We start from the raw sequence: 24513 nt of genomic DNA, 5'->3' as shown, positions 1-24513 counted from the left end.
ACAGAATTATGTGACTTGTTCAGGGTCATATAGCTAATAAGTATTTTGAGTTTGGATCTGAAGTAAATTCCTAGTAGTTTTATTTTAAGGAGAGCACATACTTCTTTGGACTTTAGATTTTTCTTTCACATGAACTACCCACTTATTAAGATTTTAGCTAAAGGAACAAATTCAGAAACTTTCCTCGAGAGAGAATTCCATATCCTGGAGACTGCAACTTGGAATGTTGCTGGACTGCTTTGTTTCTCCCTGAGGTAGATAGACTATCAACTCTTTATGAATGGCTATGGAACCTAAGGCTATCCCCGAGAGAGCCTGCAGCTTTCCTACAAATAGCTTTTTATCTCCAACTTCCTAATATATGCATCCTTACCTCGTTTTTTTTCCCTGCTCATCACTCTGCATTCCCCTTCCAAAAGAGGGAACAAACACATATGTGTATGTGTGTGCGCACACACACACACACATCTTCAAGTGCAAAATAAACACATTGATTTTTAAGTTCTTTTTTAGCTGGTTTGAATATTAAGTGAGAACCCTAAACTCATTCCCTTGTAGCTGAACGTGAAAGAGTGATATATGAAATGAAAGAGTGATACATGTGGTCTTTTTTCTGCACATAATAATTATATTCTACTCTAGTCATCATTCTCATAAAATGTTAGAGCTGGAAGGGGTTCTCCAGATTATGTCGTCTGCCCTATCCTCTAATTCTGTGTGTAAATTTGAGACCTAAATAAGTGAATAACTCACAGAAGTAGAATCCAGGTCTTCTTACTCTCAGTTTTAATGTTCTCTGCAGAAAAATTCTAGAGAATCCAAATTCTAACCCTAGCTATCTTACTAATGCTGTCATCTTTCTTCTTTGTGTCCCATTTTCTTGTGTATAGAATAAAATGGGATAGCTAGGAGCCACAGTGCCAGCCTTGGAGTCAGGGGGACCTGAATTTAAATTCAATTTTAGATATTTTCTATCTGTGTGACCCTAGACAAACCACTTAACCCTGTTTGCCTCAGTTTCCTTATCTGTAAAATGAGCTGGAGAAGGAAATGGCAAACCACTCCAGTATTTTTGCCAAGGAAACCTCAAAATAGGTCATGAAGAGTCGGACACAATTAAGCAACTACACACTACAAAAATACATTTTCTTAGGCACATCCTACTTGTCACTTAAACTCTCAGTTGCTAGAGTAGAGTATTTAAGGATGTAAGTTGTACTCTGAGGTACCATTTAGATTGGCTAAGATTGGCTGAAATAACAGAAAAAGAAAATGGTAAATGTTGGAGGGGATGTGGGAAAACTGGGACACTAATACATTGTTGGTGGAATTGTGAAATGATCCAAACATTTTGAAAAGCAATTTGGAACCATGTCCAAAGGGCTATCAAACTGTGCATATTCTTTAATATTCCCTCTTCTAGTTCTGTATCTCAAAGAGATCATAAAAGAGGGGGGAACCCTTTTCCCTCTTTTGCAAAATTGCAAAAATGTTTGTAGCAGCCCTTTTTGTTGTGGCAAAGAACTGGAAATTGAGTGGATGCCCATCAATTGGGGAATGGTTGAATAAATTATAGTATATGAATATAATAGAACGTTATTGTTAAGACTTACATGAGCTGATGCTGAGTAAAGTGAACAGAATCAGAAGAACACTGTACACAGTTACAAGATTATGTGATGATCAATTATGATGGACTTGGCTCTTTTCAACAATAAGTGATTCAAGATTTGTGATGTAAATAGCCATTCACATCCAGAGAAAGAACTATGGAGACTGAATGTGGATCAAAGAACAGTGTTTTCACCTTTTTTGTTTGTTTGCTTGTTTTTTTTTTTTCTTTTGATCTGATTTTGTACAACAAGACAAATATGGAAGTATGTTTAAAAGAATTGCACATATTTAATCTACATCAGGGAGATGTGTTTGCTATTTTAGGAAGAAGGGAAGGGGGGAGGAGAAAAATTTGGAACACAAAATTTTGCAAAAATGCATGTTGAAAACTATCTTTGCATGTATTTGGAAAATAAAATACTATTAAAAATTTTTTAAAGAATGTAAGTTGTAGAGAAGGGGCTGGTTTCTTTGTAGAGGTAACTTCCTCATGAGATTTTCCTTTTCAAATATAAGCACATATCCTTTTTGTGTTCCTGTCTTTTTTAGCCTTAACTTGGTTTACTTGTGTATTTCTTCATCTCAGGCTATTCAAAAGAATTTATCACATTTCAGAACAAAGAGAAGTAGCTGTAAAAATTGCTAAAATGGCATAGAACCAAGGCATATGTTCATTCTCTTCCAATGGAAAATTGAACCATTTCCCCCATGTATATTAGTGAATGATGATGTATCTCTAGTAAAAGGAAGGTAAAGTTGAACCTGGGAGAAAAACATGTCTTAGGTCTAGCAATAATTTCCTAAATGGTAACATCATTCACTGCAAGCAAGTCCAGAATAGTGAATTCTAAGTTCTTTTCCTATTACTTACCTACTTATGTAACATTGACCCATTCATTTTCCTTCTCTGGGTTTCCTAATGTGTGAAATAAAAAATATTGAACCAGGTGATTGCTTCCAGTTATTACATGCTATGATCTTTAAGCAATGCAATATTTACTCATAAAAACACTACTCTAAATTGCACATGTTTAATCTATATGAAATTGTTTGCTATCTTGGGGAGATGGAAGGAGAGAGAGGAAGAAAAATTTGGAACACAAAGTTTTGCAAAAGAGGTGAATGTTGAAACTATCTTTGAATATATTTGGAAAAATAAAATACTATTTTAAAAAGAATACCACTCTAAGAGCAACTTCGAAAGACTTTGGAATTCTGATCAGTACTATGGGGATGGCTAATTACAACTTCCCAGTGCTGGACATTTGTTTTGCCAACTTGTGTTACAACCATGATTGTAAAACTTTAATTTCTCTTGCTTTTTATGAGGACAGGGGACTTTGGAAAGAGGAAATGAGACCTGATAATAAAATAAAATTGAATGAAAAAGATACCACTGTAATACTAAGAGGTATTATAGAATTTCCCTGTTATATTCAAAGTGAAACAGATCAAGGGAATCAGCATTTATAGGGAGGAGAATTAATTACTTATGAGGTTTTCTTGTGGCCTTAACCAAAGAATCCTTGATCCTTCATTGGAAATTTGGCATTGAGGAGTCCCAGGAGGTTTTCCCATTCAGGCATTCTTGTGCAAAGGTCTATGGAGAAACGGGCATCATTTTTCTTTTCATGGTATCTGTCAAATGTATTTAAGGGAGAGATTGAAAGGTTTTGAAACGTTAAGTTCCCACTTCTAAGTGAGAGGGAGACTAGTGTCTTAGCTGAACCTGGAATATTTTAATAAACCTGGACAGCATTATACTGACTTGTTAAATATGATTTTTAAGGCACTTAACATACAGACGTTAAAGACTGGCCCATGGGGCAAATTCTGTCATAGGCAAGCTCTTGCCTGGAATGAGGACTTCATAGTACTTTTGGGCCATTTCTCGATGATACTGCCATACATAGTCCATCTCAGCTCTGGTTTGTGTTGTCTTCCTTCATTTCCTCTCTTGATTTCTTCTATTTATGCCTGGCACATAGGAAGTACATTGTTAATTTAATCATGAGACTTAGGGGACACTGAACAGATGTCTCATAAGAGTCTCACTGGACAAAACATTTAAGGTATATTCTCTGAAGCCTTTTAAACTGATAAACTAGCAGTTTGTCCTTCTATTCTTATTTCTAGTTCTTTGCTACCACAAAAAGTTCTATAGCCTTTTCCCTCTTTTATTGATGCCTTTTGCTTATAGATCACATTTATTTCTGAATAGATCCTTTTTCCTTCCCCCATCCAAGTAACCTTCTTTTATAGCAAGACTAAAAAAGAAAGAAAGAAAAAATTCAGGAAAACCAACCCATACATTTACTATTTATTGATGTAATGCTAGAGAAACTGAGGCAAGACAGAGATTAGTTTTTAATATTTTAATTGTGGAGAGTTTAGACTAGCTGCTGTTTTAGGCTAGTGGGCTATATGGGACCCTTGTCCAAAGCATTCAACAGCTAGCACCTAAGGCAGGGAACTTATATAGTTACAATCTTATAGGGGAAATAAAGGCAGATAAGGGGGAGCGAGGACATTGAGGGAGCTGAGAAACCATAATTCGCCATAATTCTAGGAAAGAATCATAATTTAGTCCTGACAGGTCAAGATAAGATCAAGAGCTGGAGACAGCAGCCAGGGGCAGTATTCAAATGGAGGAGGAATTATCCCAGCAAGTTTTGAAATAAGACTCCTGGAGTTTTATGACTCAATGGTATGTCTAGGCTTCTTTATTGACTAAATTCTCCCAATCCTAATGGCAAGGGAGGGGGGGGGGGGGGGTATAATAATTTTATTTAGGGCATTACATTGGCACAAGCAATCATCTATATCCATTGTCTCCCACCTCTGTCATGAGTGAAGGACAAGTCAAAGACTGACTTTGTTTCTCAACATTGTTCCTATTTGTTATTTCTTACAACATAATAATTATTCTATTAAATTCATGGTGCTTATTCTTTGCTATCATAAAAAATGCTGCAATGGATATTTTGATAGGTTTAGAAACTTTTATCTTTGTCTACTTTGAGGTTTATGTGGAATATCTGGGTCAAAGGAGATGGATGTTTTAGTCAACTAAAAAAAAAAAAGATTATCATTTCAAATAGCATTTTTGTTTTGAGGCAATTGGGATTAAGTGATTAGCCTAGGGTCACACAGTAGGTATTATTAAGTGGCTGAGATCAGATATGAACTCAGATCCTCCTGATTCCAGGGTTGGTACTCTATCTACTATACCAAAACTATTTTACATATTTATCTTAATTAGATGAGAAACCATTACTTGGTATAATTCTATGATTAGTGTATTAACATGTCTTTCTTCCTATAACACTACATTAACTGTTCTCTCTCTCTTTTTTTTTTTTTTGTCATCTTTGCCAGTTTTCTGTGTGTGAAATCAAATCTCAGAATTGTATTAATTTGGATTTCTTTTATTAAGAGAACTATCTTTAATATAATTAATAGTATGCAATTCTTTAGGCAACTGTATTTATTTGCCAATTTTTTATCCAATGGGATATGTTTGTTGTTTGTGTTAATTCTTTATATATTTTGGTTATCTGCCATTTGCCAGAGATTTAATACAATGACATGCCCCCTACAAGTTCTCTTTTTATCCTGTTTGTATTCCTTTTCTCTGAGCAGAAATGCTTCAATTTTATTCAAATGAGGTTCTTTATTTGGTCTTTTGTGATCTATCTGTTGTTTAGTCCTTCTATCAATTTGTGAAAGATACCTCTGACTATTTTTCTTCAGTTCTTTGATGATGTTATGTTTTGATGATATGAATATCCATTTAGAATTGATTGTGGGATAAGATGTTGACCTAAACCTAATTTTTGCCACACCGTTTTCCAGTTTTCATAACAGTTCTTATTAAATAAAGATTTCTGATAAATGTTTATTGACTGACAAATAGTTTATATTTTCTAGCGTATCAAACACTGGATTGAGTTCCATTGTTTCTGACCCATTATCATTTATTCTCTGTCTCCCTTTTTAAAACTGATCTTTGTATTTTTTATATAAAACCTTATAATTTTAAACTACTATTAAATAGTTTTTACTTGGAGGCTTAGAAATGCTACATACTTCATTCATACTTTTTTCTTTATTTTTTCCAAGTGAATTTTGACATTATTTTTGTCTGGCTCAGTAATGGTAACATACTTTTTTGAAGGGAAGGAGAGGATACATACCTTTGTGGATTCTAACAGGTTAGCACTCATTTATGACATAGGGATGTGCCAGCTCATAATTGATTAATTTTTGACTAATTTTCTTCTCTTGCTAATAGAACTCTGGTAATAGCACAACAGGATATGATCTATGACAACATTTTAGGGTGTTGTCATGTTCCTTCAGAAGTGTAGGGTTATCATGCAACACACCATGTCACATGGTATCTTTGAATACGAGGGAGAAAACCCAACTTGGTTTCATTGGTTTAAATATAGTTGAAGACTACAGAGACAAGATTGAGAGGAGGAAGTACTATGCAGTATATAGGAAATAGCTGTTAAAGATAACTCACTGAAATATAAGTTTGACTTTAAAAGGTCCAATAAGTGAATTTTTAAAAGAATAGAATTGCTAAAAAGGAGGTTCTCTGCTGGATCTGCAAAAGGGAGAAGGAAAAGCAAACTAGGTAAAGTATATAAAATGGGAATTGGCTGAAATAAGAATGATATGCTTTTAGAGTGCTTTAGAATGAAAATATGTAAAGTTTGAGAGAATGATGCACAAAGAATTGTGAGTGTTAATTTCTCTGAATTGAACTGTAGAAGAGTCTAAATGGGACATGAGTGAGGAGTCTTGGTGTTTCTTTAAATAGTGTTTCTTTTATATGGCTCCTATTCTAACCTTTTATGTGTGCTTTTATATATTAAACACATAAAAATAGTTTTGTCTTGTGCTAATTTCAAGACAGGACATTTTGAAATAGTATACTTTTTTGCCAGAAGAAATAGTAATCATAGAATACATAATGTCCTGTGATCATCCTAATATACCCCGAACAGAATAACTGTTACTATTTATTGTTACAACTATTCATTGAATATTTCAAATATGACTTGAGGAAAGTAACTATTACCAATTAGGATTTTTGTTTGTTATCTTATGACTTTCCCTAATTTGTAATATGCTCAAGAGCAAAGCTGGGAGGTTTAGTGGATATGTTAGAATCATGTATTGGATGACAGAAGCAATATCCCCCCGAAATCAGTAATTAGATGATAAGACAGAATCTTTTATTGTTGTTCAATCATTTTTCAGTAATATCTGATGACCCCATTTGGAGTTTTATTGACAGAGATAGTGGAGTGGTTTGCCATTTTTTTTTTCTTCTAACTCATTTTACTTATTAGTAAATACTTATAAGGTAAACTGAGGAAAGAAAAGTTGTCCAGGGTCACACAGCTAATAAGCACCTAAGACTGATAAGCTGGTCGAGTCTTCTTGACTTCAAGCCCAGCACTTTAACCACTGTTCTATCTAACTGCTCAATCTAATCAGATGAAATTTAATAGGGGAGAAAAATAATGGCCTTCAAGTTGATTTTTAAATTTTAGCTATATACAATTACAAGATGAGGATGCATGAGAGACAATAGTTCACATGGAAGGGATCTGGCTGAGCATTTTATGAGCAATAAGAGTCAACATTTTGCTATGGCAGCTGCAAAAAAACCTAACCAGATTTTAGGCTTTATTAAATAAGAGCATAGTGCCCAGAGCAAGGTAATAGTTAGATTTGTATCTTGGCATGTTAGACTGAATATGGATTATTAAGTTCTGGACATTGTGTTTTAGGAAAACTGACAAATTGTAAAGGAGGCAAGTTTGGATTATGAGAGGGGCTAGACTCCATGTCTTAGGAGGATCACTAAAAAAACTGAGAAAAAGAGAATACTTAGGGAGGATATGATCCTTGTCCTCAAGTATTTTAAAGGCTGTGAAAGAAAAATAGATTCATTCTGCTTGACTTTAGTAGCAGAACCTTGGAAGGAGTAGCAGTAGAAGTTTCCAAGTAGTAAGTTTTTGCTGGAAAATTTTTCCAACAATTAGAGCTGTCCAAAGGTGGTGTAGGCTGCCTGTCTGAAGGACATATGGGGCTACTGGAGGTCTTCATGCAGAAAGATTCAACAATGACTTGTCATACTTATTGTCAAAAAGATTCTTACACAAATATGGTTTGGACTAATTGACTTCTAAGGTTTTTTCCAATTTCTGAGGTATTCTAAGGTTTCTATATGCATTTCAGAAGTACTCCATGATTCACTGCAAGGCAGCAAAGTGTAGTAGAGAATGTCAGATTTGGAGTTAGAAGAATCTTGGATTCAGATCCCAGCTTTGACAATCACTTTGTGACGCTGGACAAGTTCACTTTTTTGAACCTAAATTTCTTTATCTATAAAACAGTATTTTCATTACCTACCTCTTATTAATAAGAGGTATGAGGAAAACACTTTATAAATTTTAAAAGCACAGTGTAAATGTGAATTCTCTTTGTATGTTTAAATTACATGATCCAGAAAATACTCTATGCAGGGAACTTTAAAAATATTCTTATTCCACACAGGTATACTTGTAGGTATAGACCTGGGGTAATACTAATTAATGCCTGTAAGAGTTATGCAGTAGCAAAAATCTATGTGTACCCCAAGGTAGAAATGTTTATCTCTTCTTTACAGGGAGACAATGTGTGTGGGGGGGGGGGGAGGCGGAGGGGGGATGTGAAGGAGGAGAGAGTTCAGGAGAACAAAAAGATCTTTTCAGTTCTATCTTCTTACTAATGTTTAATCATGATTTATTTATTTACAAAGGCTTCCTGGAATATTACAAAGTAAATTCTAGCACTGGCTGATGGAATCATTAGCTGGTATTTAAACGTTGGAAGCTTGTAGGCTAAAATTTAAAGTCTAACTTTAATAAATGATGGGGGGAAGTTACTACCAGTTCATGTGCTGTGTACAGGATTAACAGAGAACTGGGAGGATAGGAAAGCAGAAGATTCTTTTTACACCTTGTCACTGTTGTAGTCATCCATTCCTACCTCCACTCTGTTGATGGCTCTGTGCTGCCCATCCATCTGTATGCCATTTATTCTCTTAATTTTTTCATTCAGTCTGGCTCTCTGCACCTAGTTACCAATATGGAAGTATCTCATGCAGAGCTTCTTTTTACAAAGGGAGACTCTGAGGTTCAAAAGAGAAAAAGAAAGTCAATGATAATATCCCAGCCTGCTTTGCAGTAACTTGGATAGGAATATTTCTGTCACAGCTTTAGCCTCTAGGAGTGGAAGAAGAACCAATGACTCTTAGAGCTTGAAGTGTCCCTAAGAAATCATTGGAAGTTTTGATTTAAATTCCTATATTTAGGGCCTGTTTCATCATGAACATTTAGGATCAGAAAAGGAAATGGACAGCTTCTTTAGCCAGAGGAGTAAGAAATGTTTTAAAAAACAAAACAAAAACAGTTGCACATACCAGAATCTTTCATTGACACTGGTGAAATATTTGAAAGAAAGGAAGGAAAGAAGGAAGAAAAGAAAAAAGAGCCTCTGATGTGTTGAGCAACCTTCTTTGGAAGATTTTTGAAGAGATAAGAATCAGACAGAATGAGAAGGCATCCATATTGTTAGAGGGAATACCTTACTGATGACATCCTAGATCTACAGCAAATAAGATTCTATATAAAGACAATTTTAGCAGAAGAAATATTTGCTTCTCCCCACCAATCCCTAGGAGATAGTTAGCAGAAACTGTGTGGTATAGTGGAAAGAGCATTAAATTTGGAGTCACAGGTCTTATTATCTTTGAACTTAAATAACTCAGCCATATCAGATCTTCAGTTCCTTTTTCTGTAAAATGAAGGACTTGGCCTTAAATGACTTTTAAGCCTCCTGCAGCTATGATCCTTGTAATCTTAAAAAAATAATAATAATACATTCCCATCCTGCTTCCCACATCCTTCTGCCTCGCCTCCCCTCCCCTACTTTTATAGATTGGTCTTGAGCTCCTGGTTAGGAGTATCTTCTGCCCATGCAGATCAGCATCTTGTAATTTATAAGTTTAGAGAACTGCTAGAGAATATTTTTGTAGGGTTTCTAAAATACACTTAGGGAGTTAAATTAAAAATTCACTATATACTTTTTTTTCCTTAAATATTTTGAATCAAGCTCTCTCAGAATTGAATTTTCTAGTCTTTTAATCTGAGAAAGGAAAAGCATGTTTTTTTAAGGCCACTAACTTTATTGAGAGAGAGGGAGAGGGACAGGGACAGGGAGAGGAAAAGGGAGAGGGAGAGGGCAGGGTTGCAATTGCTAGGCTTTTTTCAAGGACTCTAATTTTCTCCAGCATTGCTTTTCTGCTTTACCACTTTATCTTTACTCTTAGTACCTCAAAGGAAGGAAAGAAGGAAGAAAAATTGATTGAATTTGATATGTAGTAGGAAAAAATCATTTCCAGATCTCCCTTTTTTTTTTATTCAGTTCAATCATTGAATGTTTTTGTAGTCATTAATTATGATTGAATAACCAAATCAATATCAAAATTTTGTCTGATTAGCACAGTGCTTAGCACATATGTTTGGGACAAATTCCACTGGCTCAAATAAATTAAGGATATTTCTCAAAGTAAAAGCAGAAAGGAATTTTATTACAGTCTCACAAGAAAGGGAGTCTCCCTCCCCACAAGCAGTTAGGCAAGGAAAGGAGAGGTCCACTTAACAGACAAGAATTATATAGGAATCTGGGATAATACTTCCTATAGTCTGGATCTTTGCCATGATTATCCAAAGGACAAATGACCTCACATTCTAAGTCATAAATGAGGAAAAACTTTCAAGCCAACCACATCTTCAGGGTTACTAAATTACCTTATATGGAAGTTTCAATGTCAAGATGCCCTAATTTAGTCTTACAAAGAAAAGGTCCCACTCCTTGTAAACCACAAGATGTCTGGGTTAAAAACCTGTCCCTGGGGCTCAGCTGACCTTCACTCAATTTTTACAACTGTCTCCATCTTGTGAAACAGCTTTTGCAGCTCACTTCGTTCACATAATAGGCACTTAATGTGAAGTCTGGGTCAGTTCCCTGTTGATTTCAGGATCAGCCAGAGTCAGGATCAGAAAAAGTCCTTGGTCTTTAGTAGAAGAAGTAAAGGATATGGACAAAAACTCCAGGAGCTCTCCACTACCTTTGTTCTCTTCCTCCTTCTCCTCCAAAGTGACTCTGGCTTGTCACTCCACTCCCTAATCCCTCCTACAATTATCTGTCTTGAGCTAGCACAGAATAATGGGAAGGGCCATTTTCCAAGCATATGCTAATAAAGTCATTGTTCAATAGATAATTAGCCTTAAGTGCTCAGTTGTCTGATTCCAGTGCACCTATTCAGACTTTCAGCCCTTTACAACTTAAGGCACGGTGGAAAGAGTACTGGGCCTAGAGTCAAAAATACTTCTCTTTCTGAGTTCAAATCTGGCCTCAGACACTTAGCAGCTGGGTGACCTTGGATAAGTCACTTAAACAGTATTTGCTTCATTTTTCTCATCTGTAAAATTATCTGGAAGAGGAAATGACAAATCAGTTTAGTGTCTTTGCCAAGAATATCCCAAATGGGAGTCATGAAGAGCCAAACATGACTGAAAAACAAGTATTTACTAATTAATTGATTGTTGCATGTTGTAGAATATTGACCAAAACTTAGAAAGAGTATCTTTCTCCAAGTAGTTCCTTTTCTTAGTTGGGTTTATAAATGCTAGATTTTGAGTTCCTGTCTTTCTAATTCTTGCATGACTAGTCTGTTCAGCTGGCTTATTTTTTTTTCTATTTTTTAAACTACCAAAGCTTTTCATCATTGTTGCCTTATAATAATGATAATCATTCTCAACACTTGATCATACATACTTTCCACTAGATAATAATTCACATGTCTAAAGTACTTTTTTCATAATTTTATGAATCAGGTGGTTGAAGGATTATCTTCATTTGGCAGATGAGGAAATTGAAGTAAAGAAAAGTAAAATTACATAGCAATTAAATGAACAAATTAGGTGACTCCAAATCTTGTGCACCTTCAGCCATCCCATGGGATATTCAGATTCAGCACCAGAACATCAGGACTTAAACTTTTTCTATTCACAATCCTTTTTCACTCAAAATATTTTTACATGACTCTGGATATGTAAGTATATAAAATAGGTATACAAATCAAACATTTACTGATATATAATTTCAAGACCCCATATAGGTTCATGAATCACAATTTTAAAAGTTGGAAAATGAATGAGGAAGGAAAAAAATGCTTAAGGAATAATTTAGTCATTGGGGTTGACAATCCCACATGTGACTAGCAAGAGGGAATATGAAACCAGCAAATTTTCCAGAGAGACCTCATTTATAAAGCTGCTTTAAGCTACCAAGCAGTTCAGTAATTCCTATATAATCACCAGATCACTACCTTTTCTTCACTAATTGTCAGATCCAGAGAAACACAAGCAAGAACAACAAAGAACACTGGAACACTGGGACCTGGAATTAGAAAATCTAAGTTCCAGTCCTACCACTTCTTCCACTGAATGACCTTAGGGCAATCCCAAACCCTTTCAGAGCTACTATTTCTTCTGGAAATTAGGGACTTGTACATACTTCATTGAATTGTAAGAATCAAATGAAATTGTGTGTGTGTGTGTGTGTGTGTGTGTGTGTGTGTGTGTTTTCAGAAATTTCAGTGTGTATATATGGTGGTATTCAGAAGTTTCAGTGATGGTTTACTATTCATAACCCCATCTGGGGTTTTCCTGGCAGAGATATTTGAGTGGTTTGCCATTTCCTTCTCTTGTTTATTTATAGATGAATAAACTAGCACAAATAGGGTTAAGTGACTTGTCCAGGGTCACATAGCAAGTAAATGTCTGAGGCTAAACTTGAATTCAGTAAAATGAGTCTAATTGACTTGAGGTCTAGCACTCCACTTAGCTAATACACACACACACACACACACACCCCTTTATAAAATTTAGTTATATAAATGGAATGATAATGATAAAAAGTGACATTCCATTTTATTTTGTTTTTTTAAGCCAAGTATTTATTTATTCACTAACCATTTATTAAGCACTTTCTGCATACATATTAGGCACTAAAATGTCTTAAAAAGTCAAGTCCTGAATTGGGAAAAGAAATCATTCATACACTAACCAGTTAGAGAATAACTATAAAATAATATGTACTAATATAAGGTAATAGAAATGACCTTAAAATTATAGTCTGTTAGATCTTCCAGGAACTTTAGAGATTATCTAATTTAATTAATTGCTTAATTTTTTTACACATAAGGAAAGTGATTCCCAAGAAGACTACAAGAAATCAGTTGCAGATTTAGAAGTTGATCTAATGTCTTTGATTGGTGTTCAGTGTCTTATTCTAACTCCCTTCTTTTTATTATCTCAGTATCTAGCATTTCTTTTAAGATACTGCTTAAATAGTTGCTAAATGAGTAAATGGATAAATGGAGCTTTGAACTTGGTCTTAAGAATGAGGTCAGAAATTACAGATTTTCCTCAGCAGAGTTGGGTGGGGAGATGGGTTGAGTAGACAATTTGGATAAAAATAATATTATGAACAAAGACAAAGAGATGGAATGGGATTTGCACAGGAAGATAATGATTTGAGTAGACTAGAAGGCCATAGTGGGGATCTTGAAGGTCTCCTTCCATCTGATCTGAGGATTGGATCTATGAATAGACACATAATCATAGATGCTATCATTTGTGCAGTGCAAAAGAATGTAGGTTTCTTAAGGACAGAAACTTTGCATTTTTGTCTTTATATTGTTAGTGTGTATTATAATTCCTAACAAAAAAAATGTGCTAAATACATGTTTATTGAATTGAATCTTTTATTTATGTATCAGACATGTCCTCGTCAATGTAAATGAGTAAAGGTGGGAGTGAAGCAGTGATTAAAACTAGTTTCCTTGTCTGCCCCCTTTTCCTCCTACCCCGAGTGAGGTCAAATTATGAAATTAATTTAAAGTCAATTTTGTAATACTTACTGAGAGTATAACAACCTCTGGGTTTTAGTAGTCATATACTAGCAACAACTTTGGGTCACCAGTTAAAAAAAGACAAAATAACGTGTTTACATAACAGTTTGAGGTTTGAAAAGCTCCTTTCTTACAATTCTATGGCTAGTGTCATCCCTATTTATTGTAAATATTATTATCCCCGTTTTATAGTAAAGAAACTAAAGCCCAGAGAAGTTTGCCCATGGTAACAGCATGTAACATCAGTAGATAATTGTCACAATTGGAATTTGAACCTAGGTCTCTTCACTGAAACCAGTACTACAAACATCAGACTGTCTTTGAGACTGTCTAATGAGCTAGTACATGGTGCTAGGCCATAATTGTAGAAGAACTACCTAAGTGTTTTAACAATAATTATATGTAAAGGATTTTGAGAAGCTACAATATTAGGCCTTGGGGACATGTGATAGAAAATGCTAACCACATCCAGACAAAGAACTATGTATTCTGAATGCAGGTTGAAGCATACTATTTTTCCTTTTTTTTTTTTTTTTCATTCTTGTGGTTTTCCCCTTTTGTTCTGAGTCTTCTTTAACAACATGACTAATGTGGGAATATGTTTAACATGATTGTACATGTAAAACCTATATTAGATTGCTTAGTGTCTTGTAGATAGAGAAAGAAAAATTTGGAGCTTAAAATCTCATAAAAATGAAAGTTAAAATCTATCTTTATATATAATTGGAAAGAAGTAAAATACTATTAAGAAGAAAAAAGAAGGAAGGAAGAAAGGAAAGAAAGAAAAAAAGGAAAAAAGAAAATCAGGAAGGAAGGAGAAAAAGACTAAGATGTTTTTAAAATGCTGGACCTGGAGTCAGGAAGATCTAAATTCAGATTTGGTCTCAGACACTTACTAGCTGTCAGACTTCTGTTTGTCTGAGTTTCCTCAACTGTAAAGTGGAGATAATAATAGCACCTAGCTTTCAGAGTTGTTGTGAGAATCAAATAAGATAATTTTTTTTTCTTTTTAAAGCTTTTTATTTTCAATTTATTTCATTTTATGCATAGATAGTTTTCAACTTTCATCCTTACAAAACCTTGGTGCAAATTTTTTCCTTCCTTTCCTCCCACCTCCTCCCCTAGAAGACAGATAATCCAATATATTTTAAACAGATGCAGTTCTTCTAAACATATTTCCAAAATTATCATGCTGCACAATAAAAATCAGGTCAAAAAAGAAAAAAAAAATGAAAAAGCAAACAAAAACAAAAAGTGAGAATACTATGTTGTGATCCACACTCAGTCTCCACAGGCCTCCCTCTGTGTACAAATGGCTCTCTCCATCTCTCAACATTGGAACTGGCCTGAATCACCTCATTGTTGAAAAAAGCCCACATCTCTCAGAATTGCTCATCGTATAATCTTATTGTTGCTGTATACAATGTTATGAAAAGCTCTTAGCACAAAACAAATAGTAGGTTTTATAGAAATATTTCTTCTTTCTTCTAATATTGTACATAATCACAATCTTGTTTTTGTTAAAGCTAATAAGGCAGCTATGAAAAACCATTTAAATATCTTTTAATTATATATCTCCTACACTTTTTATGAGAAACTATGCGGTGTAGTAGATAGAATGCTAGGCCTGGAGGCAGGAAGATTTACTGTTGTGGGTTCAGTCCAGATCTGTCCTCAGAACTTATTAGCTGTGTGACCCTAGACAAGTCACTTAACCCCTATTTGCCTCAGTTTCCTCATCTGTAAAATTAGTCATAGAAGGAAATGTCTGACTACTCCTGTATCTTAGCCAAGAAAACACCAAATAAGGTCATGAATAGTAAGACACAATTGAAATGACTGAACAACAAACTCTATTCTAAAGACAAATTGAGAGGGTAATAGTCAAAGAAGTTTTAGTAAGAAGAGCACTAGCTTTAAGTTAGGGGGACCGGGATTCAAACCCTGTTTCTGATCCTTACTATGTGGCCTTGACTTAAGTTTTTTCCCCAAGCCTTCAGTTCCACCCCTCTCTAAAATGAAGGGTATAACTTCCAAGGAAGGTCCATTGTCCGTCTATTCCAGTGCTAAATCTATAAAAACTACAGAAACTTGGTGGAAAAGTTCCCGTTTTAAGTGTTATTCTTAGATTATTATTTGTAGAGTCAAAGGCTCATGAAGTTAATTTAGCTTTTATCTCCCTTTGCATATATATTTGGGGGAAATGACATGTCCTGGTCTCTTGAGTGACAAATCTGCAAAGGATTAAGCATGGAAATAGCACTATCTTTAATGTACACGGAAACAGATGCCAAATTATCTCCTTCCCAAAGGCTTAATGTCTTTCTCAGATGGAAAAGCTTAATGTGCATTTGAGGAAATGATACAGAACAGCTACTATATATGGGAATTTTCATAAAATCCAGCTGTCAGAGATGCATGATAAATGGTGGCCTCAGTTTGACTTCCAGTCCAGCTGTTTCTGTGATCTTATGTCTGATATCTTGAGTCATTTTTTCCAATCCTTCGTTACCTTGAAGGCTGTATTGAATTCTTTCCTTGTAATTCTTTTTCTTCCAGAGATAAAAGAAGCTTACCCCCATTTGGGTGCCACTTAATGCTTCTTTTTCCAAGCTTAGCAAGCTTATGAAGTGAAGCTCTCTGAAGGCAGTGACTTTTCATTTTTGTCTTTTCTATTTCTGACATCTGATACATATAGTGCCTGGATCATGAGCACTTAATAAATGCTTATAGATTGAATGATAGGTAGATAAATGTTTTATAGATGTTTATATAGTCACTTCTCATGAATCTCACAATTGGTAAGCAGAACAATAAGAGCTAAACTTGAAATTGAGCTACTAGTGATCTCTTAGTTGCCAAATCCCCAAGATACCAAGCAAACCTCAGTCTTCCTTCTCCTTTACCTTTTTATAGACTTCAGCATTGTTGATCACTCCCTCCTTGATACTCTCTTTTTTTCCAAGGTTTTTGGAATGTCATTCTCTTTTGCTTTCCCTTTTACCTATATGACTGCTCCTTTTCTGACTCCTTTGCTAAATCATCTCCAAATCATGCCCTCTAGGCAATAGATTTCCCTCAGGGTTCTATTTTAGGATCTCTTCTCCTTCTATACTATTCCACTTGTTAGAGTGACATCTTTAAACTGATAAATCTTAAATCTACCTTTCTTAGCCCAACTTTTTTGCCTCCTCCATCTCACATCTCTAATTACCTTTCAGACATCTTGAAGTAAATGTCCCGTAGATACCTTAAACTCTCTATATCCAAAATTGAACTCATTTTCTTTCCTCCTAAGCCTTCTTTTCCTCCTATCTTCAAAAGAGGTACCAAAGAAAACAACATCTACCTCCCAATCTCTCAGGCTCACAGCAATAATCCTGGACACCTCACTATATCTTACCTCCCATATCCAAGCTGGATATCAAGGCCTGTTGATTTCATTTTTTAATTTAATTTAATTTTTTTAAAATAATAGTTTTTATTTTCAAAATATATGCAAAGATAGTTTTCAACATTCACCTTTGTAAAACCTTGTGTTACAAATTTTTCTTCCTCCTTCCTCCCACAAATTTTTCTCCCTCCTTTCTCCCTATCACCTCCTATAGACAGTAAGTAATTCAATAGATGTTAAACATGTGCAGTTCCTCTGTAATTTCCACAATTATCATGCTGTGCAAGAAAAATCAGATCAAAAAGGAAAAAAAATGAGGAAGAAAACAAAAAAGCAAGGAAACAACAACAAAAGGTAAAAATAAAAAACAAAAAACTATGCTGTGATCCACATTTAGTCCCCACCATCCTCTTTCTGAATGTAGATGGCTCTCTCTTTCATAAGTCTATTGGAATTGGACTGAATCACCTCGATGTTGAAAAAAGCCACATCCATCAGAATTGAGTATCATATAATCTTGTTGCTGTGCATAATGTTCTCTTGGTTCTACTCACTTCACTTAGCATCAGTTCATGGAAGTTCCTCTAGACGAGTTTGAATTGGTTTTATTTTTATAACTTCTTTCTTATATGTACCCCTTTTTTCCTCTGACAGTGCCATCACTAATGCAGACCCCACATCTAAATTATTCCAGTAACTGTGCTCCAAGGGCTATCCAACTGTGTAAATATCCTTTTATCCAGCAATGTCTCTATTGGAGCCATTTGTGTAAAAATGTTTGTAGTAGCCTTTTTTGTAGTGGCAAGGAACTGGAAACTGAGTGGAAATGCATTTTAAGTATATTTAGAGTCTGCCAATTCCAATGCACAGAGTTTAGGAGATGGAATATAGTTTGTGAGGAACAACAAGAAAGCCAATTTAACTGGAGATTAGGAATAATGTGTCAAATGAAGTAAGAACCTGGTTGTAAAAAGCATTAAATGCCAAACAGGAGTTTGTATTTTATCCTAGATGTAGAGTGGTAACAGGATTGATCTATGAAACTAGAGATTTTAAGGGTTCAAGATGAGGAGAGAATGCATTCCTGAAATAAGGCATAGGGCACAAAGCCAAGAAAGAATATTGTATATAAGGAACAGAAAGTAATCCAATTGGCTTCACAGAATATGTGAAGGAGAATAATGTTCAGTCAGTGATCTGAAGGGGTCTAAATGCCAAACAGGTGAGTTTGTATTTTGTCCTAGTTTCTTGATCAATGGATCCTTTGCTTTAGGAATCTTAATTTAGGACTTTAGTGGAGAATGAATGGAAGAGGGAAGAAATATGAAACAGGGAGACCTATTTTGAGACTATTACAATAATCTGGTTGAAAAATGATTAGAGTATGAACAAGAGTCATGGTGATAGTACGAGTGGAGAGAAGACAGATCCAAGAGGTATTGTAAAGGCTGAATCAACAAGCCCTGGTAATTTAGATATAGAGAATGATGGAGAGTAAAGTGTGAAGAATGACTGCAAGTTATAAAACAGGTTGAGGTTGATGGAGGATGATGAAACTAGAAATGGGGAAATAAAGGAGATGGCTCTGAGGGGGACTGATAATGAGCTTTATATAAGTTGAGCTTGAAATATATCTGCAGTTGGTGATTGGTATATATAGATAGGTAGAGAGATAGATATAGATATAGATATAGTCAGGTCAGAATTTTTAAAAGGTAGTTGGTGATATTGAACTAGATCTCTGAGTTGGACTAAATTTAAAGATCTGGAAGTCATCTGCATAGAGATGATAACTGAATCCTTAGGAACTAAAGATGAAATGAATTTGTTTTCCTTTTTTCTTTTATTTCCCCTATCAAGTCCTCCTGTATTCTCTTTCCCACCTTCATTATCCACTTTTCTTTTCCTTTCATCTTTTGTATCATTTAATTACCCACAATTAAGAAAGAGAATGTAGCATTTATTATACTTATATATTAAAGTTTTATTTCTATTTTCCTTGAACAAGTGAATTGAGTATTATATGTTTCTTTCTCTTGTTTCTGAGAATATAAGTTTCCGAACAGGTGCTGATCTGCATTCATAGAGGAGGATTTTCTCATTGGGAGTTCCCTATTACATTAAAATAATAAGAGTTGGGGAGAAAGGGAGAGAGGAAGAAGGAGAAAAGGAGAAGGGAGGGAGGGAGAGAAAGAGAGAGAGAAAGAGGGAAAGAGAGAGAGAGAGGAAGGAAGGGAAGGAGGAAGGGAGAGAGAGAGAGAGAGAGAGAGAGAGAGAGAGAGAGAGAGAGAGAGAGAGAGAGAGAGAGAGAGATTTCATTTAAAAAAAAAAACCCTCTCACTTTATTTTAAATTTGTATTTGGGTGGTATTGAATTTACTTTTGTGGTCTTTGACTCATGATTTAATTTTCTTAAGTTCCCTATCCCTGTCTGCCAAAGATTACTCTGTTTATTGTATATTTGAATTATTCTGTATTGTTTTTTCATTCCTAATGGATTGTTAATGATTTTGAATTTTTAAGGGGAAAAATTAAAGGGATTTGTTTTAAATAATATCTGTAATAAATTGGTAAAGAACAATTTAAATGTGTATTTACTTCAAAATTAGTTTTAAAGTGAGTTCCTTGAACTTATTTCCACAGTTTCACTTTGAATGGATAGGAATTTGACTCCTAACTACATGCTTTCTTTCCTTCAGTTATAATTAACTGAAGTGCCAGATGACTGTGACTAAGAATGGCTAATGGAACATTTTAACATCCCCTTTTGCAATCATACCAGGATTCCTTTTAAAATGATATCCCTAAAGGGACATTAATAGGGAGAAAACTTGGCAGAGTGGAAAGAGGATTGTATTTGGAGTCAGAGAAACTGAGTTCTAATTCCTTTAAAGCTCAGTTCAAGTTCCTGGTAAACCAGGTTGAGAGTAACCAACCTGCCTCAAACTGTCTTAATGTTTTGCTTTTCTGTGAATTTTACTGACAATAAAAACAATCTAGTCAAGCATCCTTTAAAAAACTGGCTTCTTTCATCCTACCATTTGTTAGTCCATAGGTTTGTGTCTTAGAGGAATTATGAACAGGACCCACAACTATTTGTTTAAAAAAACTCAGAATAACCAAGAGAATGTGGATGTTGAGATATGGACGCTGTTTTAACACCCTTGTCTAGTATTTATTTAATAAAAACATAGGATAATTGTTCTAGCGTTTGAAGGGACCTTAGTTTAGTCCAACCTTTTCATTTTACAGATGAGAAAACTAGGCCCAGATAAGTGAATTCAGATTCTCTCTGACTCCACAGCTACCATTCTTTCTTACTACATGATCTCAGTTTTAATCTGTTATGTGGTTGAACCAAGAAACAAAAGGATATTACATTTCACAGAAGTAAATTTAGGGAAATTGAGAAACTTCCACCAGCTAGAGTTTGGGTAGTATGATAGAAGGGGGAAGCCATTTGGGGTGTGGTGATACTGAATTACAATAAAATGGAGAGAGAGTCTAGAGTGAAGTAAAGAGGAGATGAATGAGAGTTTTAGAGTAATTTGGTGACTAACTATGACTTACATATGAAAACATGAAGAAATAAAATCTAAAAATGATCCCTATAGGATTAAAATAATCTCTTTTATCTTAATTCGTCTTGGTTTAGTTTTGGTGAGATGTAGATTTTCTTTTTTTTTTTTAGTTTATAGTATTTTATTTTTCCAACTATATGCAAAGATATTTTTCAACATTCACCTTTGCAAAATCTTGTGTTTCAGATTTTTCTCCCTTTCTTCCCCCTTTCCCAAGACAGTAAGCAGTCTGATATAGGTTAAACATGTGTAATTCTTCTAAACCTTTTTCTATATTTATCAGGCTGTGCAAGAAAAATCTGATCAAAAGGGGGGGGGGGGAACATGAGAAAGGAAAAAATACAAATAACAACAGAAAGGTGAAAATACTATGCCTTGATCTATATTTAATCTCCATATTTTTCTCTCTGGATGCAAATGGCATTTTCCATTCCAAATCTAGTGGAATTGCCTTGAAGAAGATTCTCATTATTGAAAAGAGCCAGGTCCAAAAGAGATAGATTTCCTATTCATTGACTATTTTAATATGGTTATATATGCATGATGGTAACTCTTGGGTATTGGGATATACAGGATCACTGATTATGAATTGGAAAGGATGGACTCTAGAATTTAAGTCCAGTCTTTCATTTTATGGAAGAGGAAATAGACTCAGAAAGGGTAACTTAGTCAGGATCGCATGGTATATAATTATAACCTCTTATAATATCAATTAGATTACATGCAACCACTTCAGGGAATTTATTCTTCATGTTAATCAATACCTAACTGAAGTTGAGAAGACCCGAGTTCAGATCCAACCTTAAACAGTTACTGGCTGTGTGACCCTAGACAAGTCATTTAATCCTATTTACCTCAGTTCCACATTTGCAAAATAAGCTGAGGAAGAAAATAGCAAGCCATTCCAGTATCTTTGTCAAGAAAACTCCAAATGGGACATGATTGAACAACGGAGTTCGGATGTAAAACCAGATCCTCCAGCTCCAGAATCCGTTCTTTTTCCACTCTACCATAATAGAGAATGTAAAAAAAATATCACCAGCCATTTGGAATAGTTTAGAGTACTTAGAGTCTAAATTTTAAACAAAAATGGACCCAATTAAAATATTGTGGCACCCCTTAGGTAATTTAATTTCCTGAAAAAATACTGCAGATATAACAATGGTGGTCACTAGAGGGCAGTGTTTCCAATAACATTGAAGAACTTTTAGTATTAATCTGTTTTCAATTAGCAATAAATAAATAAATTAGTTTTTTAACCTCTAGTTTGGGAACTTCTCTCTTTCTCCCTCTTCCTCCTCTTCTTTTCCCTCCTTCCCACTCTACTTTTATGGATCATTAGCATCATTGTGAGATACAGGATAATATATTCCTTAGACATTTATAAGATGCCAAAGTCATTGGAAAGGACCACCAAGATCATCTATTTCAATCCCTTCCTTCATCTTACTGATGGGCAGACTGAGTCCCACTTGTTTAAGATCATACAACTAGCAAACATCCATTGAGTTTACTTCTAAATGATCAAATATTATGTTTCAGAATCAGTGTTTCCATATTTCATTGTATTATAAATCAGTTATTTGTGTACGGGATATATGATTTTTTCAACCTGATTTCAATGAAGGAAGGCCAATGGCATCAAATTCAAAGGAAAATGGAGGCCATTAAATATTTATAAGACTTTCTGAAGGCCACATATTGACTCAGAAACACATGTTTATATATACATGTATGTGTGTGTATATATTTATTCACCAACTCATTAAAATAAGATAGGAACTTCAATTTAATCTGGTTAAAGCCTTACTTAGGGCCTCATGTGACCTGTGAACTGTATGTTTGATGTCTTAGTACTCTTGATGAGAAAGCATATAGGGTATATATTTTAATATCTGCTTCCTAATCATGGTCAATAAAGTGGGTTTGTTTTCCTTGCATATTATTTGCTCAACATCTGCTTTCTTTTTTCCCCATTTTTATGATAGCTTTTTATTTTTCCAAATACATGCAAAGATCGTTTTCAACATTCACCCTTGCAAAACCTTGTGTTCCAAATTTTTCTCCCTTCCTCTTCCTTCCCCCTCTCCTAGAAAGCAAATAATCCAATATATGTTAAAAATGTGCAATTCTTCTAAACATATTTCTATATTTGTCATTCTGTGCAAGAAAAATCAGTTCAAATGGGGGAAAAAAAACACATGAGAAAGGGAAAAAAAATCAAGCAAATCCCACCACCAAAAAAGGTGAAAAATTACTATAGTTAGATCCACATTCAGTCTCCATAGTTCTCTCTCTCTGAATGTGAATGGCTTTTTCTATCACAGCTCTATTGGGATTACCTTGAATCACCTCATATCAAAATCTGCTTTCAAAAATTTTCTAGTTAATATTAACTTTTAACATTCTTTATTTTTAATTTTGATTTATAGATTTTATCCCTTCTTCCTCCCCTACCTCCCTCCCTAAGACAGTAAGCCATTTGATAAAGATTATACTTATGCAATCATGTGAAACTTATGCTATTTACCTTTAAAAAAAAAATTGCTTCTACTTCTCACCTGGGGTCAAGCAGCCCATGTCTAGTTCTCTTACTAATACTCTTTACTACTACAGCCCTTCAAATACTAGAAGATAACTGTTATTTCCATGCTGGTCCTGCCCTTCACTTTTTCTTCTTATTCTTCCTCCATGCCTTCCCCTACTGTTTCTCTACCTCTTAGGAAGTAGAATAGATAAAACCTGAAAGTTAGGAAGTTAGTAAGACCTGGGGTCAAATCTTGCCTTAGACAACTAAATAGCTATGTGAACTTAATTTCTGCTTACCTCAATTTCCTCAACTGTAAAATGGGGATAATTATAGCATCTACCTACCAGGGTTATTGTGAGTATCAAATGTAATAAATATTTGTAAAGTGCATAGCACCCAGGATACAATAGTTACTCTATAAATCCTAGTAATTATTATTATCATCATTATCTAGACCTCTCCCTATTATGTAAGATACACATAAAGAAGTCTTAAAAAACTCCTTAAGAGTTTTTCAGCCCAAGTGGAGAAGTGAATAATAATAAAATGAATAATAGTAAAAGGTAACAAAATGCCAAGTGAGGAGATACCACACTACTATAGAAGGAGATCTGGAAAAGGTCTAATTTCTTAGATCTGGACAAGCTGATTTGTGAAGACTAGGCAACAAATATTTATTTCAATTATACAAACACATTAAATACTCATCAAATTACAAATCCAAATACTTCAGACAAAAAAAAGGTGATTTGGGATTTTTCTATCAGTGATTAAATACTTTCTCCTTCCTGATACCATTCAGCATACAAAAAAACTAATTACTCAGCAATTATAGTTGGATTCAGAACCACTTGGGTGATATTTTACCACTTATTCATGTAAGCTGTTAGTGATGATTATAAGCTGTTCAAAGTTTATATTCTACATATATGGTGAAACAGAATAATAAAGATAATGTAATTTTGAAGAAAATAATTAAGAACATAGATTGTAATAATTTTTTTTTATCATAACGTCCTTAGAACTTTTATCAAGGAGAACAGAGAGGGCTATTAGATAGAAGGTTCACTAAATTAATTATCTGGGTTTTGGTTAATTCTTTTCTAGTACTGAATACAAATTTCTTTTGAATTAGATTCACAGTTAATTCCTGAATGAATTCATGCACAAATTATCCATTGAATAAGCGTACTTCTATGAGTCTGTCATGGAAAGTACCCAGACCTTTTATCATTCTCAGTGGGTAAAATTCCCTTATTACTTCTTTGATATAAATTAATAAATCTTGAGAGTTGTCCAGGAGTAGTACAAGCCATTTCCACCTTAGTGAAGATAGTTTATCAAACCAG

General features: G+C 34.5%; 1 protein-coding gene across 3 annotated transcripts in view; it reads left to right on the top strand.

Annotated features, from left to right (window-relative positions):
* The window catches only part of LIMS1 (LIM zinc finger domain containing 1), a 208607-nt gene that overhangs the window by 79755 nt on the left and 104339 nt on the right, over positions 1 to 24513 (top strand). The window contains exon 1 of one of the 3 annotated variants that reach the window (XM_031958781.1): positions 5123 to 6259. The exons of the other annotated variants lie outside the window; for them this stretch is intronic. The gene's annotated coding sequence lies outside the window, so the exon portion shown is untranslated. Of the gene's footprint in view, positions 1 to 5122; positions 6260 to 24513 lie in introns of those variants that run through there. 3 annotated transcript variants of the gene reach the window in all.

The sequence above is a fragment of the Sarcophilus harrisii genome, chromosome 3 (assembly GCF_902635505.1).
Source record: "Sarcophilus harrisii chromosome 3, mSarHar1.11, whole genome shotgun sequence".
NCBI lineage: Eukaryota > Metazoa > Chordata > Mammalia > Dasyuromorphia > Dasyuridae > Sarcophilus > Sarcophilus harrisii.
This window is presented reverse-complemented; position numbering and strand designations above follow the sequence as displayed.